Here is a 17,462-nt window from a genome sequence, read left to right on the forward strand (position 1 = left end):
TGTGTAGCAGCACTGGATTGCGCAGCGTGGGCGGTAAAGGTTAGCGAGCCCACAGTAATGACCGGGGACATTATCCTCCATACCAGACACACGATAGTAGAAATGTTAAATAATAATAAGCTACGGTCAGTATCTAACATGCGAAGGGCACGTTGGGAGACGGTCCTAATACCTAAGGACGAATCAGTGGTAATTGTTAGGGATACGGGGGAGAATCCCGCGGAAGGGATCCTGGGATCAGGGGAACCCCACGTATGTGCAGAAGTAGATGAGGAAGTAGATGGAGACCCTTTGGAGGAAGATCCTCTGGAAGACACACAGCTTACCCTGTACGTGGACGGCTCCAGAAAATATGTTGACGGGTCTCCCCGAACTGGGTGGGCAGTCGTAAATGAAAAATTAGAAACAGTATTGTCCAGCAGATTGGACGGGGCATTATCAGCCCAAGTGGCAGAATTAGTAGCACTCACTGAGGCCCTGACCCTGGCAGAAGGAAAAACAGTAAATATTTACACAGATAGTAGATATGCGTTTGGAGTGGTGCACGATTATATGATAGCTTGGGGAAGAAGGGGATTTGTCACTGCAGGAGGAGATCTTATCAGGCACGGTGGCATAGTGGTTAGCACTGTTGCCTCACAGCGCCAGGGACCCGGGTTCAAATCTGGCCTCGGGCGACTGTCTGTGTGGAGTTTGCACATTCTCCCTGTGTCTGCGTGGGTTTCCTCCGGGTGCTCCGGTTTCCTCCCACAGTCCAAAGATGTGCAGGTTAGGTTGATTTGGCTATGATAAATTGACCCTTAGTGTTAGGGGATTAAATACGTGGGGTTACAGGGATAGGGTGGGATATGTGTCGGTGCAGGCTCGATGGGCCGAAATGGCCTCTATCTGCACTGGTGATTCTGTGATTCTGTGATCAACAGCGAATAGGGGCCCTCTTGGAAGCTGCAAAAGCACCAAAGCAGGCAGCAGTAGTAAAAATTAAAGCCCATCAGAAGGTAGAAACCCGCCAACAAGAGGGCAATCGGGCCGCGGATTTGGCAGCGCAGCAGGCATTAGAACAGGAACTACCGGTAGCAAGTACACAGGTAGACGAGATAGACATCGGAAGGTTGCACCAGGATACCGCGCCGGGAGAAAGGCAGGAATGGTATCGGGTAGGAGGTAGAGCAGATGATCAGGGGGTTTGGCGAAAGAACGGGAAGGTAATAGCCCCCGCTTGTATTCGACAAACACTCTTGGAGTTACACCATGGCATAGATCATGCGGGCAGAGGGGCGATGACCCATCTGGTAGGACAAGAATGGTGGTGGCCAGGTGTAGGAAGGGATGTAGCAAAGTATTGTCAAAAGTGTCTGACATGCGCCCAGCATAACCCAGGACGGCCAGTAAAAATACGAATGGCCCACCAGCCGAGACCTAGAGGCCCTTGGGAAAAGATACAAATAGATTTCACCGGACCATTACCAAGTTCCAGGGGGAAGAGATATTGCTTGGTAATTATAGACCAGTTTACTCGATGGGTCGAGGCCTTCCCTACTAGGGACTGCACAGCCACCACAGTGGCAAGAATAATGGCAGAAGAAATAATTCCCCAATGTGGAGTACCAATCCAAATCGATTCAGATCAGGGGACACATTTTACAGGGATAGTAATGAAAAAGATATGCGAATGGATGGGAATAAAGCAAAAATTCCATATTCCCTACCACCCCCAGAGTTCGGGAATGGTGGAACGAATGAACCGGACTTTGAAAACAGCCTTAGCCAAGGCGTTAGGGGAAAAGCAACAGCAATGGGTAAATGTATTACCAACCGTGTTAATGAAGTTAAGGGCGAGCCCAAACCGAACGACGGGTTTGTCCCCTTACGAATTAATGACGGGGAGAGCGATGCAACTCCCCCATGGAATAATAACAGGAGGAGAGGATATAGGCCCTCTGAGAGATAGAGTCCGTAGGTACGTCTTGGAACTAAGTAACCAGTTAAAGGAAATGAGACAGCAAATTAGGGATAGACAGGAGGAAAGAGATAAAGATTTGGAATCGACTGCACTTCCACATATCCCTCCAGCGGGAACTAAGGTAATGGTTAAAATTTTACCAGAAAAACCAGGCTTTGCCCCAAAATGGTCAGGACCGCATCAAGTCCTTATTAGTGGGGATACGTGCGCATGTATGTATAGATATAAAGGGGATGGGGCGGTGGAAATACTGGACTCAACTGAAGGTCTACAAGGACTAAAATACATATTTGTATATCTAACAGGTGATACCTGCAATCAATCTCAATAACCCTTTGGAAAATTGTTAATACGTCTTTAAAATGTATTTGACTATAGTATTGTTTTGTGGAATATGTGTGGCATTGACCAAAGTGACATGCCACCCAGCATGGGAAAAGCGAGAATTACATGTTAATACCTTTTTGTATATGAGTTATGTGTATGCAAGGGACAAGGGAGAAAGTGCATGTTGGGTATGTAGCCATATCCCAATCCACTCCAGAGGGGGAATCCCTCTTAGACCAATACCATTGAATGTAATTCAAATGGCTGAGTGGTTAGTTAGTAGAAACAATACGAGCAGTAGTACTAATGGTAAGGACACCCAGAGCAGAAAACAGGAGGAACAAAGAGTACAGTTCAGGAGTGCAGGATATCCCTTAAACATGTTTGAGGGATGGTACAAACCCGTGTATAATATAAGCGAAAAGCCACCGTACCTTATGCTCACAAACACAACTGGGGTAGGAAGACACGTTGGGGCGATATGTTGGATAAGGAATGTAAGCAGAGGGGAAGAGGGGAATCTGGAAGCAGGAAACAGTCGTTGTAAACATAATTGGACAACACTCGAACAAGGTTCACCCTTAGAAGTTTGGTGGTTTAACACAACTAGTTTAACAAACCTCACTAGTGGGGGGAAATGGAATGGAATCACAGGGAGTAACGGCGAGTCTGGCTTTTCCACATTCACAACAAATATGAAGCTAACTGCCTATAACGGGACCTATTTTATTTGCGGACATAAGGCATACCCATGGCTTCCACGAAATTGGACTGGGTCCTGCTATTTGAGATATGTGGTGCCATACATCCATCACTAGCCCTCCCTAGCAGATCGTCACCATTATCGCTCCAAAAGGGCAATTACAGAAACAGAGCGGTTCTTCGCTATTTTATTCCCCGGGTATGGGACGGCTAGGGCAATAAAGGAAATTCGACTCGTAGCATCGGTATTAGAGAAAGTAGCTAATGATACAGCTGAAGCCCTGTCTGAAATAAGTGCAGAAATGGTGGCTATGAGAACAATAGCTCTCCAGAATAGGATGGCCCTTGATTATCTCCTAGCTAAAGAAGGTGGCACATGCGCAATGATAGGCGCTGAGTGCTGCACCTACATACCAGATAGCTCAGAGAATATAACCAATTTGGCCAAGCATATACAAAAGGAGGTAAAGAAATTACACCAAACCTCAGGGGAAGGTTGGTTGGACTGGCTCTTCGGAGGATCATGGGGATCGTATTTGATACATGGATTTATAATTGTTGTTGTAGTGATGACAATATGTTGTGTTATGACAACGATTTTGAAAGTATGTTGTAAATTGGCCCTTGCTGGCATTCCAGTAGCATCTGGAGATGCGATAAAATCCTGGCTATCAATGACAGACGAACTGCAAGCAACAGGAGAAGACGACGAGGACAACGAGTCTCACATGTAAAGAGTCACATGATGAGCAACGAAGGACGAGCTCAGGACAATTGAGCCCAACCCTCAATACAGGGTGACTACCCGGTGGATGGCAAGAAACGGCATTGGAAGTTGGTATCCCGGGGCAAAATCTAAATTTGTACCGGGACCAATAGGAGGGATTGAAGGATTGAGATTTGAACCAGTTGAATGTTGCAGTCGAGCGACACAGCAGGACAACCTAGTTTCAGTCGAGACTAGTTTAAAAACACAATGGACTGAACTACAAAAGTGATTAAGCATGTGGAGATATGAGAAGCTGCAATAACAAGGTTAGCCATGTCCAATCACGAGTCACTGATCGGCCAAAGCCACAATGAAGTAAGAAAGGACCCTGCTGTCCAGATAACTGGCCAAACTTAGATAAAAGACAGAACTAAAAGAAGGGGCTTAGCTAACGATGTAAAGTTATAATTAGGTTGTTTTTGAAGGAATATAATTGGGGAGGGGGGCGGCTGTTGCCACGAAGCCAGACTGGCCAAGGAATAAGTAATGTAATAACGGCTATCGGTGTGCTCCAGTCTTGTACTGTATATAAGCTTGTGAATTTTGTTGATCGGGGAGAAGGTGCTTGCACAGACCGCGGGGTCTGAGACGCTTCTCCCAGAGCTCTGTTTTCAATAAACTGCACCTTTTACTTTACCACAGATTAGATGTGAATTTATTTTCACCCAACACTGAGTTTCTGTAAGAAGTCTGTAGTGTCGCGACAGAAGCTGGGGGTTCCCTGTACGATAGGTTTCAGGATGCCCTCGACGTATCCAGAGAGGTTCTCACACAGGGTTCCGTTGCCTGATACGATAGGACGTCCGGGTGTGTTGGCTTTGTGTATCTTTGGGAGGCAGTAGAAGTCTCCCACGCGGTGAGTACGTGGGATGAGAGCGCGTCGGATGCTTTGAAGCGTCCTACGCGCTTGAAAATAAGGAATGAGAAAGGCCATTCAGCCCATCAAATTTTATCTCTTTAGAACATCAACTCTCCCATCATGGAATTTCACTGTATTTTGAATAATCCTAATATTTATTACACTAAATTGATTATTCCGAATTTTTATTATCCTGAGTAAAGAAATATTTTTGGAAAGCTGTTTTAATCTACTTTTTACTAATGTCCTTTGATCCCACTTCCTTGGTGCACTTTGAAGTGAAAATCTGGTTTACTTTAGATAAACTATCTAATATTTTATATACTTTGATGAGGTCCCTTAGCTACCTTCTATGCCGACTGTGAAGCTTAAGCTCTTCTCATCTTTCCTCATGGTTCATCTTTACACTTGGAATCAGTCTTGCTGCACTTTTCTGTATCCATACTAATGCAAGTATATCCTTTTCCTAGCAATGTGGTGGCAGAAACTGAACACAATACAGAAAATATGATGCAACCAGTGCTTTGGAAATCCTTAGTATAAAATCTGCAGATTTTTAGTCTACTGATTATACATCTAGAACTCCATTAGTAGTTTTTTTTTGAACTGCCATACCACATTGGCTGGACATTGACAGTTAGCTCATTTCTAACGTTAGAAATGTAAACATAGTCAAGTGGACGATGTGCACTCCTGTAATCTTCAAAATTAAGTTTAAAAGGTTGGATTTGCACTCGTTGCAGTTATGATTGTGTTTAGGAAATAAGACTGACTCGATCTCACAAAAAAAGTTCATGTTGAACTGCTCAGTGATATATTTTACATCAATTACTTCTGTAAACTGATGACAAAAAATGAAGCCTATTGATGAACCTTCTACCACACAGAGCAAGATCAAAGTAGAATACGACATGGATTTGTTGACAATACAGTATAAAGGAAATTAAAAATTCCATCTTCTATTATCTGTGCTTGCAGAAATACCAGTGCTGCCCGCAAAGAGTTAATTAAGAATTTTAATTCTGCTTTCACTGTCACCTTTACAATCAGTCTGTAAGTCTGGTAATGGATACTTAGCTGGTCATGACAGTGCTAATGCTGTATTACCACTTAAATTGGATCTTTATTATTCAGTCAGCCATTGAAAATGTTGGAGTGCAGTGCCATATGTTTTCCTTTTAGTCAAATTTCAAGCCTTGACTGTTATAATGCAAAATGCTGCAGTGACTGAACACAATTTGCAGTTTGTGAATCTCTGGAAAATGACCCTGATCTGCACTTCAACAATAAACCATTTCAAAATCTTCTTTGCCCACTGCACTGATAATATTAATATTTTACGATTGCTATATCAAATCTCTAAAATAATGCAAGGTTAGAGTTCTCAGGCTATTTCCTCAGAAAGAGAACAGGTACAAATTTTATTCTCACTGTGTTATGTAATACTTTATTCAGAATTATACCCGATCTTGTGGATCATTTAGAAACAATTGTAATGGAAACATGCAACAACTTTCTGAGAAGCTAAAATATCCTTGAAGATTTGAAGAGCTTGAGACTATAGAACTATAGCAGTAATAGTACAATAGCAGTAAATAATTTAAAACATATAGGCCTAGAAATTCAGTATAGCCACTTTTGGGGCGGTAAAGTCGGGCGGCCGCTAAAGTTTGCGCCCGGCGCAAAGTGGAGGCCACTTCGCCGATATTCAGTAGCTTTGGCCAAGGAGTTTGCTCGAGCGCTAAAACTGGCGGTGCACGGCTATCTTTAGGCACTAAGCCGGCGGTGCAGAGTGATACCGCCGAGGCCGGGCGCAGCGCAGGTGCGGTCATTTCTTGATTGACAGCAGACACCCTGGCGCCGGCCAGCTCTTAAAGGGGGAAGGGTCGAGTTCGTCTGCTGCCACGCCCTGGATACTGCAGCCCTCCAGCTAGGCCTAAACACTGCTGCTGGAGAGAAATAGCGCCAGGAAGGATGCAGAGGGCCCGTGAGCGAGCGCAGCGCTTCTCTGCCCATGATTTAAAGGTGCTGGTTAGGGCTTTGGAGAGGAGACACCATATCTTGTTCCCGGACAGTGGCAAGAAGCCTGCCACCAGGGTGTACAGGAAAGCCTGGAGGGATGTCGCCCAGAGGGTCACAGCCACCTGCGATGTCCCCAGGACTGGTGTCCAATGCCGGAAAAAGTTTAACGACCTCACTCGGATTGTCAGGGTGAGTACCCTTTCCAGTGTCCTCCTCATCCTTGCATGTGCACCTCACATTATGGGCAAAGGGACCTCAAAGCCCTAATGGCCAGCCCTCATCCAGCAGCTATGGCACTGGCATGAACATCAATTGCACTTTCTGCACTTTACACACTGGCCAAGCTATTCGACCATGGGAGGCAGTGCATACAGCAACAGGGCACCACACTGGCCAAGCTATTCGACCATGGGAGGCAGTGCATACAGCAACAGGGCACCACACTGGCCAAGCTATTCGACCATGGGAGGCAGTGCATACAACAACAGGGCACCACACTGGCCAAGCTATTCGACCATGGGAGGCAGTGCACACAACAACAGGGCACCACACTGTACTTCGAGGCCGTCCTTTCTCTTGCAGGCCAAGCTGGCCCAGAATCTGAGGAGCCGGACTGACACCGGGGGAGGCCGTCCCCAATTCCAGCAGCTCAGTGACCTGGAGGAGCGCGTGGGTCGACTCATGGGTGGCCGGCTGATTGGCCCCGTTGCATGTGGAGATGCCAACCCTGTGCTGGGCCCCAATGGTAAGGACATCACCTTTTGGACCTCTCTCGTTCCCCTTGCGCTTCAGATCTACATCCTTTGCCACTGTCCGACCAATGCGCTGAATGCCACCACTCATGCCTCCCTCGCTGACGCCCTGTCCTCACTCTAAAGCTACTCTTGTGCCTTTCTGCTTTCAGCTGGTGAGGAGGAGGTCCCTGAAGCTGCCAGTGACAGTCCCTTGGAAGAGGAGGACGAGGAGGAGCAAGAGGAAGGCGGCCCATCGGGGGAACCCTCATCCGCGCCAGGGGATGGCAATGGAGGGGACACGTCTTCCCTGGAGGAGAGCCAGGGGGAAGTGTCGGAGGGGGGTGTAGCTCCTGTGCCCAGTGGCGTCCAGCAACGCAGGAAGGGTCGGCCAGCTCGGCGGCCTTCTCCCCAGAGGGAGAGTCCGGCCTCCAGTCCGGAGACGGTCCTCGCCCAGGAGGTGCGCCTCCTCGATCAAATGTCCGCGGACTCGGATCGCCGGCACACCGAGTTCATGGGGGTTGTGGCACAGTTGCCTGAGGCCATCGAGTCCCTGGCTCATAGTGTGTCCGATTTCGGGGCCTCACAGGCCAGGGGTTTCGAGCAACTCGGGGCAGCACAGGCCAGGGGTTTTGAGCAATTCGGGGCAGCACAGGACGCGAGTCGGGCCGAATTCAGGGCAGCACAGGACGCGAGTCGGGACGACTTCAGGGCAGCACAGGCAGCGAGTGGCCAGTTGATCAGTGGTGCCGTGCAGTCACTGGCTGGTCTGATGCGGGCACAGACCAGGGCAGTACGGGCACTCACTGCTGCCACACTCGCTGTGTCAGCCAGGCATCGCCAGGGCACCCGCCGCGCTGCAGCAGCACAGTGGTCTGGCCTTCAGCAGATTGCTGCGCATGCTGCAGTGCCAGCCCGGCCGAGTGCCAGTGTCTCAGGCGAGCAGCGAGCGCCTGACATCAGCCAGCTTGCCCCCATTGCTGCAGCCGCCACTGCCACTCCCCCAGTGAAGCTGCCACGAGCTGCTGGAGAGACTGATGCTGCCCAGCCACAGCTGCAGCAGTCAGCAGCCGGCCCCTCGAGGGCCAGAGCTCGTCTAGGCCGACCCCCAAGGGCATCTGTCGTCACGCCATGTGCCCCACAGGAACCTTCCCCCAGCCTTGCAGCACCCACAGGGCCCAGGTTGAGGCGGAGCAGCAGGTCGGCCAGGGGCCGGAAAAGGCTGGACAAGGACTCGCCCTCTCGGCACACAAAGTAGAGGGTGTTGCCAAATGTTTTTTTATATGGGGGTGGTTGTGTTGTCTATGGGGGTGGTTGTTTTGGTAAGGCCGAGGATGAAGGCCATTTGGATGGAAAAGTTTTGTTATTCCTCCCCAGGTTGTGGGAGTGAGTCATGTGTTTGACTGTTTTTTGGGGGTGTTGTCTGTTTTTGGGTTTCATGTGGGAAGGGCCCTGAGTTTGTTCAATAAAGCTTTTTCTTTATTCAGCTTGTCCATGTTTGATGTTTGAAGTGGTTGTTGCGTTAACCGGCTGAGGGCTTGCGGAGCGGCTGCATTCATGTCCCTTCATTGCCACAAGCCATTCCCTGACGGGGCCTAGAAGTGTCGTTCAATAAGCCGCCGACGGATGGCCCTTGGACCTTGTGGCTCCCTCCTGGGCTGGTACTCCTCCTCCTCCTCCTCCTCATGGTCCTCCTGCTCCTCCTCCTGAGGTGGTGGTCCAACGTGAGGTGGCAGTGCCTGAGTCCTGCGGATAGCCAGGTTGTGCAGCATGCAGCAAACGACGACGAACTGGGAGACTCTATCCGGTGAATACTGCAGAGATCCGCCGGAGCGATCCAGGCAGTGGAACCGTTGCTTGAGGACACCAATCGTTTGCTCTATGATGTTCCTTGTGGCTTGATGGCTTTCGTTGTATGCCTCCTCAGCAGGGGTCCTGGGCGCGCGGAGCGGGGTCATGAGCCATGTACACAAAGGATAGCCTTTGTCCCCGATAAGCCATCCTCTTGGGGGAGGCTGTGCCTGGAACATGTCAGCCACAGTAGTCTGGCGCAGGATAAATGCATTGTGGCTGCTGCCTGGAAAGCGGGCATTGACAGCTAGGATGCGCTGCCTGTTGTCACACACCAGCTGTACATTGAGGGAATGGTAGCCCTTCCGGTTGCGGTAATCCTCGGCATTGTCGATAGGTGCCCGCAAAGCCACATGCGTGCAGTCAATGGCGCCCTGCACATGGGGAAGTCTGCGATCCTCGCAAATCTGACTGCACGCTGCTCCTGCCTCTCCAGGGTCATGGGGAAGGAGATGAATTGGTGTCTCCTTGTGAAAAGGGCATCGGTGACCTGCCGGATGCAGCGATGCATGGTGAACTGGGATATGTTAGCTATGTCCCCAGCAGCGGCTTGGAAGGAGCCGCTTGCATAAAAGTTCAGAGCCACCGTGACCTTCACTTCCACCGACAGAGACGTCCTGCACATCAGCTGTGGACGCAGATCTCTGTGAAGCAGCTGGCAGATCTCTGCAACCACCTCCCTTCTGAAGCGCAGCCTCTTAACACACTGCGCGGCAGTCATGGTGAGATAGGACACCTGCTGGCGGTATTCCCTGAGTGGGTAAGGCCTACGTTGCCGACGCCTGATGCCCCCTCTGCATCTAGGCATGGCTGCCCCTCTCACACAGCGTCTGCGAGCCCTTCGCACATAATGCTGGAACTGAGGGTTGGCACCCCATGCAGCCCCCATAATATACTGGCAAACAATGAAATCACAATGAGGCAAATTGCCAAGCTCTGGCCAGAAGCCAAAAATACCTCTCCTATGTTGGGCCAAATCAGTAAGGTCTCTTCCTTGGTCTCTGTCCAGAAATCTGTTGCACAAAAGTCATTGCAGCAAAATGGCTGGCCTTTATAGTTCAGTGTAAGTGTCCTTTAATTAGCGCTCCCCGAGGCCCGCAGGGCCTCTGCTGCGTTCCACTTCACAGTTCTTAGCACCGCCACGCCCACATTGGGCGGGCGCGACTGAAGTTCCGGTTTGGGGCGCACAAAGGGCATTGCACGACGAAATGATGTCATAAGCTGCGCGCGCAGCTGAGTGCGCGCAAACACTTTGCGCCGGCGCTAAATGTCTACTGAAGTTGGGCGTAGGCGCAGATCGCGCTGCGTCCGGCCGCTAAGTGCCTAGCGCTCGAAGTCTACTCCTCTTAAGGCGCTAACGGCTGGCGCACGCAACTGAATTTCTGGGCCATAATGTATAGTTATGGGAGGTAGATTTTATTTAGTGTTAACATTCTGTATTGAAATTTAATGGAAGCTTCATTGGGTTGCATGGCCTTTTCTCATCCCTGACTGCTCTTCTGCCTTTTTATATAGGTTCATGGGGTGTGGGCATAGCTGGCAAGGCCAGCATTGATTGTCCATCCCTAATTGCCCTTGAGAAGGTGGTGGTGAGCCACCTTCTTGAACCACTGCAGTCCGTGCAGTGAAGTTACTCCCACAGTGCTGTTAGGGAGGGAGTTCCAGGAATTTGACCCAGCGACAGTAAAGGAACAGCGATATACTTCCAAGTCAGGATGGTGTGTGACTTGGAGGGGAACTTGGAGGAGGTGGTGTTTCCATGCACCTGCTGCCCTTATCCTTCTAGGTGGTAGAGGTCGTGGGTTTGGGAGGTGTTGCTGAAGAAGCCTTGGTGAGTTGCTGCAGTGCATCATGTAGATGGTACACACTGCAGCCATGGTATGCCAGTGGTGGAGGGAGTGGATGTTTAAGGTGGTGGATGGGGTGCCAGTCAAGTGGGCTGCTTTGTCTTGGATGGTGTTGAGCTTCTTGAGTGTTGTTGGAACTGCACTCATCCAGGCAAGTGGAGAGTATTCCACCACATTCCTGACTTGTGCCTTGTAGATGGTGGAAAGGCTTTGGGGAGTCAGGAAGTGAGACACTCACCGAAGAATACCTAGCCTCTGACCTGCTCTTGTTGCCACAGTATTTATGTGGCTGGTCCAGTTAAGTTTCTGGTCAATGGTGACCCCCAGGATATTGATGGTGGGGGATTTGGCGATGGTAATGCCATTGAATGTCAAGGGGCGGTGGTTAGACTGTCGCTTGTTGGAGATAGTCATTGCCTGGCACTTCTGTGGCATGAATGTTACCTGACACTTATCAGCCCAAGCCTGAATGTTGTCCAGGTCTTGCTGCATGCGAGCATGGACTGTTTCATTATTTGAGGAGTTGCGAATGGCACTGAACACTGTGCAGTCATCAGTGAACATCCCCACTTCTGACCTTGTGATGGAGGGAAGGTCATTGATAAAGCAGCTGAGAATGGTTGGGCCTCAGACACTGCCCTGAGGAACTCCTGCAGCGATGTCCTGGGGCTGTGATGATTGACCTCCAACCACCACAACCATCACAACCATCTTCCTTTTTGCTAGGTATGACTCCTTCCTGTTGTCAGTTTTCCCCCCGATTCCCATTGACTTCAGTTTTACTAGGGCTCCTTGATGCCACACTCGATCAAATGCTGCCTTGATTTCAAGGGCAGTCACTCTCACCTCACCTCTGGAATTCAGCTCTTTTGTCTATGTTTGGACCAAGGCTGTAATGAGGTCGGAAGCCGCGTGGTCCTGGCAATACCCAAAGTGGGCATCAGTGAGTAGGTTATTGGTAAGTGCTGCTTGATAACACTGTCAATGACACCTTCCAACACTTTACTGATGATTGAAAATAGACTGATGGGGCAGTAATTGTCCAGATTGGATTTGTCCTGCTTTTTGTCGATAGGACATACCTGGGCAGTTTTCCACATTGTCGGATAGACGCCAGTGTTGTAGCTGTACTGGAACAGCTTGGCTAGAGGTGCGGCTAGTTCTGGAGCACAAGTCTTCAGCACGACATCCGGGATGTTGTTGGGGCCAATAGCCTTTGCTGTATCCAGTGCGCACAGCCGTTTCTTGATATCACGTGGAGTGAATCGAATTGGCTGAAGACTGGCTTCTGTGGTGGTGGGGACCTCAGGAGGAGGCCGATATGAATCATCCACTCGGACCTTCTGGCTGAAGATGATTGCAAATGTTTCAGCCTTGTCTTTTGCACTCATGTGCTGGGCTCCACCATCATTGAGGATGGGGATATTCATGGAGCCTCCTCCTCCCGTTAGTTGTTTAATGGTCCACCACCATTTATGATTGGATGTGGCAGGACTGCAGAGCTTTGATCTGATCTGTTGGTTGTGGGATCACTTAGCCCTGTCTATAGCATGCTGCTTCTGCTTTTTAGCATGCATGTAATCCTGTGTTGCAGCTTCCCCAGGTTGGCACCTCATTTTTGGTACGCCGAGTGCTGCTCCTGGGATGCTCCTTTGCACTCCTTATTGAACCAGGGTTGGTCCCCTAACTTGATGGTAATGGTAGAGTGAGGGATATGCCGGGCCATGAGGTTATAGATTGTGGTGGAATACAATTCTGCTGCTGCTGATGGCCCACAGCGCCTCATGGATGACCAGTTTTGAGCTGCTAAATCTGTTTTGAATCTATCCCATTTGAATATGTTCAGCATTATTCTATCATTTCCATTTACCCTTTATTTCATGACCATAACCTTTCGAGCTGCATTTAATGTTAACCTCTTAGTGTGGCAATGTAGTCACATGAGAACATTGTTTTCAGGACAATAACTGGGTTTCAATTCTGCAAAAAGAATGCCATCTCTTTTTGCCCTTGATTGTTTTTATCTTATTCATTTGTTGCATTTTGACCTTTAGAAGAATGAAGGTGAAACTGTGGATGGAATTTTGCCAGCGCTCAGAGTGCAGCTTCAGAGGCGGGTCCACTGTCAAAATCACTGAGGTTGACAGCGGGTCGGTATCCCGCTGTAAATCTGCCTCCTTGTCAGTTTCCTAAGTGGCGGGTCTGTCGTTCCTCAACAGACCTGACAGCAAGCGGCAGGTCAGCCACTTTAGATTGTTAAAAGCTTACTAAAAGGTAGTTAAGAACTATTTTCCCATGTACTTACCATTTTACCAGGTTTTCAACGAGGTTCCCGGAGAGAGGCTATCATGTCAGGTAAGTATGTTGGGTTCTCAGTGACTGTGGGTTGCTGTGAATAGGTGAAAGCTGCAAAAGTGGTCTAAAACCTACCATTTCACAGCTATTCACTTCCCAATCTTAGGAGCTGGAGCATTAATGATTTGGAACACACTTTTGAGCTTTATGCACTTCTGAAGTGTTTGGAGTAATCTCTCTCGATCCACTGTCACCTCCCTGGAACAACCTATCTCAACATTGACAGATTAATTCTGTCATCTCAACCTCACCTACCATCTATTTCATCAGCATCAGTGCCCTTGAAAAAAAATCTCACTTTGGTCCTCAGAATCCCACCACGATTAGCCCCAACACCAGCATCACCGGGCACACCAGCAGCACCAACATCCACACCAACCTTCTCCGCAATCAACTGATGCTGCACTGGACACAGGGCATCATCACCCATGTACATTGCTGCCTGGGACGCCAGCGATGGCCTCACCATGTCCAGATTTGCTTCACTTAACGTTTAATACCCTGGTTGCCACATGATGCATCAGGTTGGCACCACCCCACACCAGCACCATAAAGCATCCCTGCAATTTTCAAGCCATTCCTTTCACACTCATCACCACTGAGGGGGGGGGGGTGGCGGTGGGGGACGTGGACGTTATGTCTCACTATTCACTGGAACTCACTAAGACACATTCAAAGGTGCACACAGATCTGTCCAACAAGGCAAAGTGGTGAAAATAAGGATTTCAATGCTTGATAACACATTAACAGAAAGTTTACATGAACATTGGCTAAAACACCCAAGTGCCTACCCTTGTGCGTTGTTAGTTGGTATGATTACACTAGGATGAGAGTGAGTGTGAGGGGTGGCTGGTGAGATGGGGAAGTGATAATGTAGATAGAGAGGGATGGGTGGAGGTGCAAGGTAAGTTGTTGTGAGTAAGGATGTGCAGGAATAGGATAGGGAAGGCAGAGTGATGGGGATCTGATGAGTAGCACAGCAGGATGAGGTTGAGTGTGGCTTTGCAGTAACGTTTTGTGATCTACTGTGATCATTGAAAGGTTTGTGCCACTGCAGCCTATGGTCCTCCTGACTATATCCCTGCTTGTGTCCTCCTCTGCAATGTGCAACCAGGCTGCATTGGTCTCCTGGGGAGGTCTCTTCCACCCATGGGAAGCGAAGAGGACCTTCCTCCATAAGCATATCGAGGGAGTCATGGGACAGCCTGGTTACAACCGTGCATCTTTGTGCAGTGCTTGTCAGTGTTTGCAGCACCTCAATGCTGTAGAACACTGACAGCACAACTGTCAAAGTGAATGTGGACATCAGATGACGTCATCAGACCCGCTTCCTTTTAATTGGCCGGTAACCTCGCACGGCGGGCTTAACAAGCCCAATCAGGGCAAAATCACTTGGAGGAGGCAGGATGAAGATGGGAGCGGGGCTTGAGACCGTTGTCTACTCCGGCTGCACCGACTCACCACGGCTGGTGAAACCGCGGCCTCTGTCTGTGGTGTCAACTACCCAAAAGAATTATTTAAACAATAATAAAATATAAACAAAAAATAAAAGATAATACCTTGAAGATTTGTCTTTTCTATTAATAATCAAGACAATATTTGCCTTAGCAATAACTGCTGCATCACGTAATAGTCTGCATCAGATGATAAGGTAGATAGGAGATTGTAAGTGTTAATTGGATGTCAAAGATGATAAAAAATGTCCTCCATTTCACATCTTTTCTTTCAAATGATTATGGTGCACCTTTTCACCTTTTATTGCTTCATTTCCCATGTCCTTCACTAAATTCTAATTAAATTTTTTTCCACTTCCTTCTTCATGCAGTCTGCAAAACTTTCATATTTATTACTACAACTATTTTATCTTTCTGACATGCTCTTTTAATGTTATCCCTAAATCTGTCTCTCTGGGCATCATTACATGTCACTGTCCTTTTGTTCATTTTGATTACCTAGTTAACCTTTTCACGAGGCAAAATTGTAACCCTGGAAAGATCCTAATGTAAAAATGAAAAATGTGATGCTGAAGTTCTTCACTGCACTAATTGGATTATTTTTAATATTCCATCTCGCCTAAAGTTCTCTAAAGTCTATTTCCATTGTATTTAATTCTAATTATTGTTGACACAAATTTTAAAAACAGTACATGTACATGTTATCTGGTGAAAGTTTTGCAATCCATTTTATAATTTTATTTGTGTCTGACTTTCATTTTGACTGCAATGTCACTTGTATATTGTTGATGTACTATCTAATTCACAGTTAGTTGTTTATCCATTAAAATAAAATACATGACCTTCGTTCTCATGTGATGATGTTGGAATTCCATTACAGTTGGAATATCTAGTTCACTGCTCAAGATAATTTTAATTTGATCAAAAATCCTTAGCTGTTCCTCACTCACAGTAATTTTGCACCAAATAAAATTTTAAAGGATGGTAGTCACCTTTCACAAACTCAACATTGTGGTTGAAAAACAGAAGTATCAAATATTCTTGAAAGCTTTTATTAAAATAATTTAAGATTGCAATAAAGAAAAGAAAGACATACATTTATATAGCGCCTTTCATGATCTCAGGGCATCCCAAAGCGCTTTACAGCCAATTAAGCACTTTTGAAGTGTAGTCACTGTTGTAATTTAGGAACCACGGCAGCCAATTTGCACACAGCAAGCTCCCACAAACAACAATGTGATAATGACAAGAGAATCTGTTTTTAGTCCTGTTGTTTGAGAGATAAATATTGGCCAGGACACCAGGGAGAACTCCCTTGTTCTTCTTTGAAATAGTATCATGGGATATTTTATGTCCACCTGAAAGGGTAGACAGGGCCGTCGATTTAACGCTTCATCTGAAAGATGGCACCTCTGACAGTGCAGCACTCCCTCAGTACTGTCCTGGAGTGTCAGCCTCGATTTTGTGCTCAAGGCTCTGAGTGGGACTTGAACCCACAATCGTCTGACTCAGACATGAGATTGTTACCCACTAAGTCACGTATACAGAAGACATGTATCATGTCTTCCATAAAAGTCAGTGTGAGCGCAGTGTCACTTTTAACAGAATGTAAGCAATGGTCTACTGTCCCTTTCCTGGTTCAATTTTATTTAAAATAACATGAGCAGCATCAAAAAGCCCAGAAAAAAAAGGAGACAGGGAACTAATATTAAAGAATATCTTCTTTCGATCCCTATAATTTAATCTTTTTTACAAAAGTTTATTTCACAAAATGCAGGGGTTGAGTTTATAAGAGCTCAGGGAATCTGACACAATTCTAGCTTCTGCTAATTTCTATCTGTGCGTTTATCCATTAGTCCTTTATTTCAGAAGGAATCTGAGATGACAACATGATCAATGAGAGCTTGAACTAAGCAATGCCACTGACAGAGACAGAATGGCACATAATGTTTTTTAAGATATGCATAACTGTGTTCTACATAGACACCCTGAATTATAAGATTATTACTTCTCTGCTGTGCTGGTGACTACTGTGCTGAATCCAAATGTTATTGAAGACAATACAATAACCTCTTCACTTATTCAAAGCTAATGGAGACATTTTATTCCTCCATGGGAATCAAATTCAGTATCCCAGTTTCCTTACTATTTTTAGGCCTCCATCCTTCACATTTATCAGTAGAACTGGACATTCTATTCCAAACACCCGCAGCAGCTTCAATCCAATAGTGTTCTCCAGGTTGGCTGGAGCTATTGACTAATTCAGCACCTGCACAGAAAAGGTTCTAGCAGCACAACAGTAACCAACTTATAGTTTACGCAGCAATACAGAAAATAATTTTAATCACAGTATATTTGTTTACAGGCCTTGAATCCATTAAGAAACATTGGACAGGATTTTCATTGTGCCGTGGAGTCGGGATTGGAGGTGTGGGGGGGTTAAAATCCCGAAATCAGGGGTCCCAACCCTATCCCGCACCCAAACCCGCCTCCATGCCAGTTTCAAAGGAGGCGGGTACCCGCCCCGCACTGGGACCTGCCTACCCGAGGCGGGAAGGGATTAGTGCCAATTAACTGCCTGT

The 17,462-nt window shown here is 47.4% G+C and overlaps 1 pseudogene; it reads left to right on the forward strand.

Annotated features, from left to right (window-relative positions):
* The first annotated feature begins 1,663 nt into the window (after positions 1-1,663).
* On the forward strand, positions 1,664-4,239 carry LOC147109396 (uncharacterized; annotated as a pseudogene).
* Positions 4,240-17,462: the final 13,223 nt, after the last annotated feature.

The sequence above is a fragment of the Somniosus microcephalus genome, chromosome 12 (assembly GCF_052327205.1).
Source record: "Somniosus microcephalus isolate GS21.2 chromosome 12, FLI_Smic_1.0, whole genome shotgun sequence".
NCBI classification, from domain to species: Eukaryota; Metazoa; Chordata; class Chondrichthyes; order Squaliformes; family Somniosidae; genus Somniosus; species Somniosus microcephalus.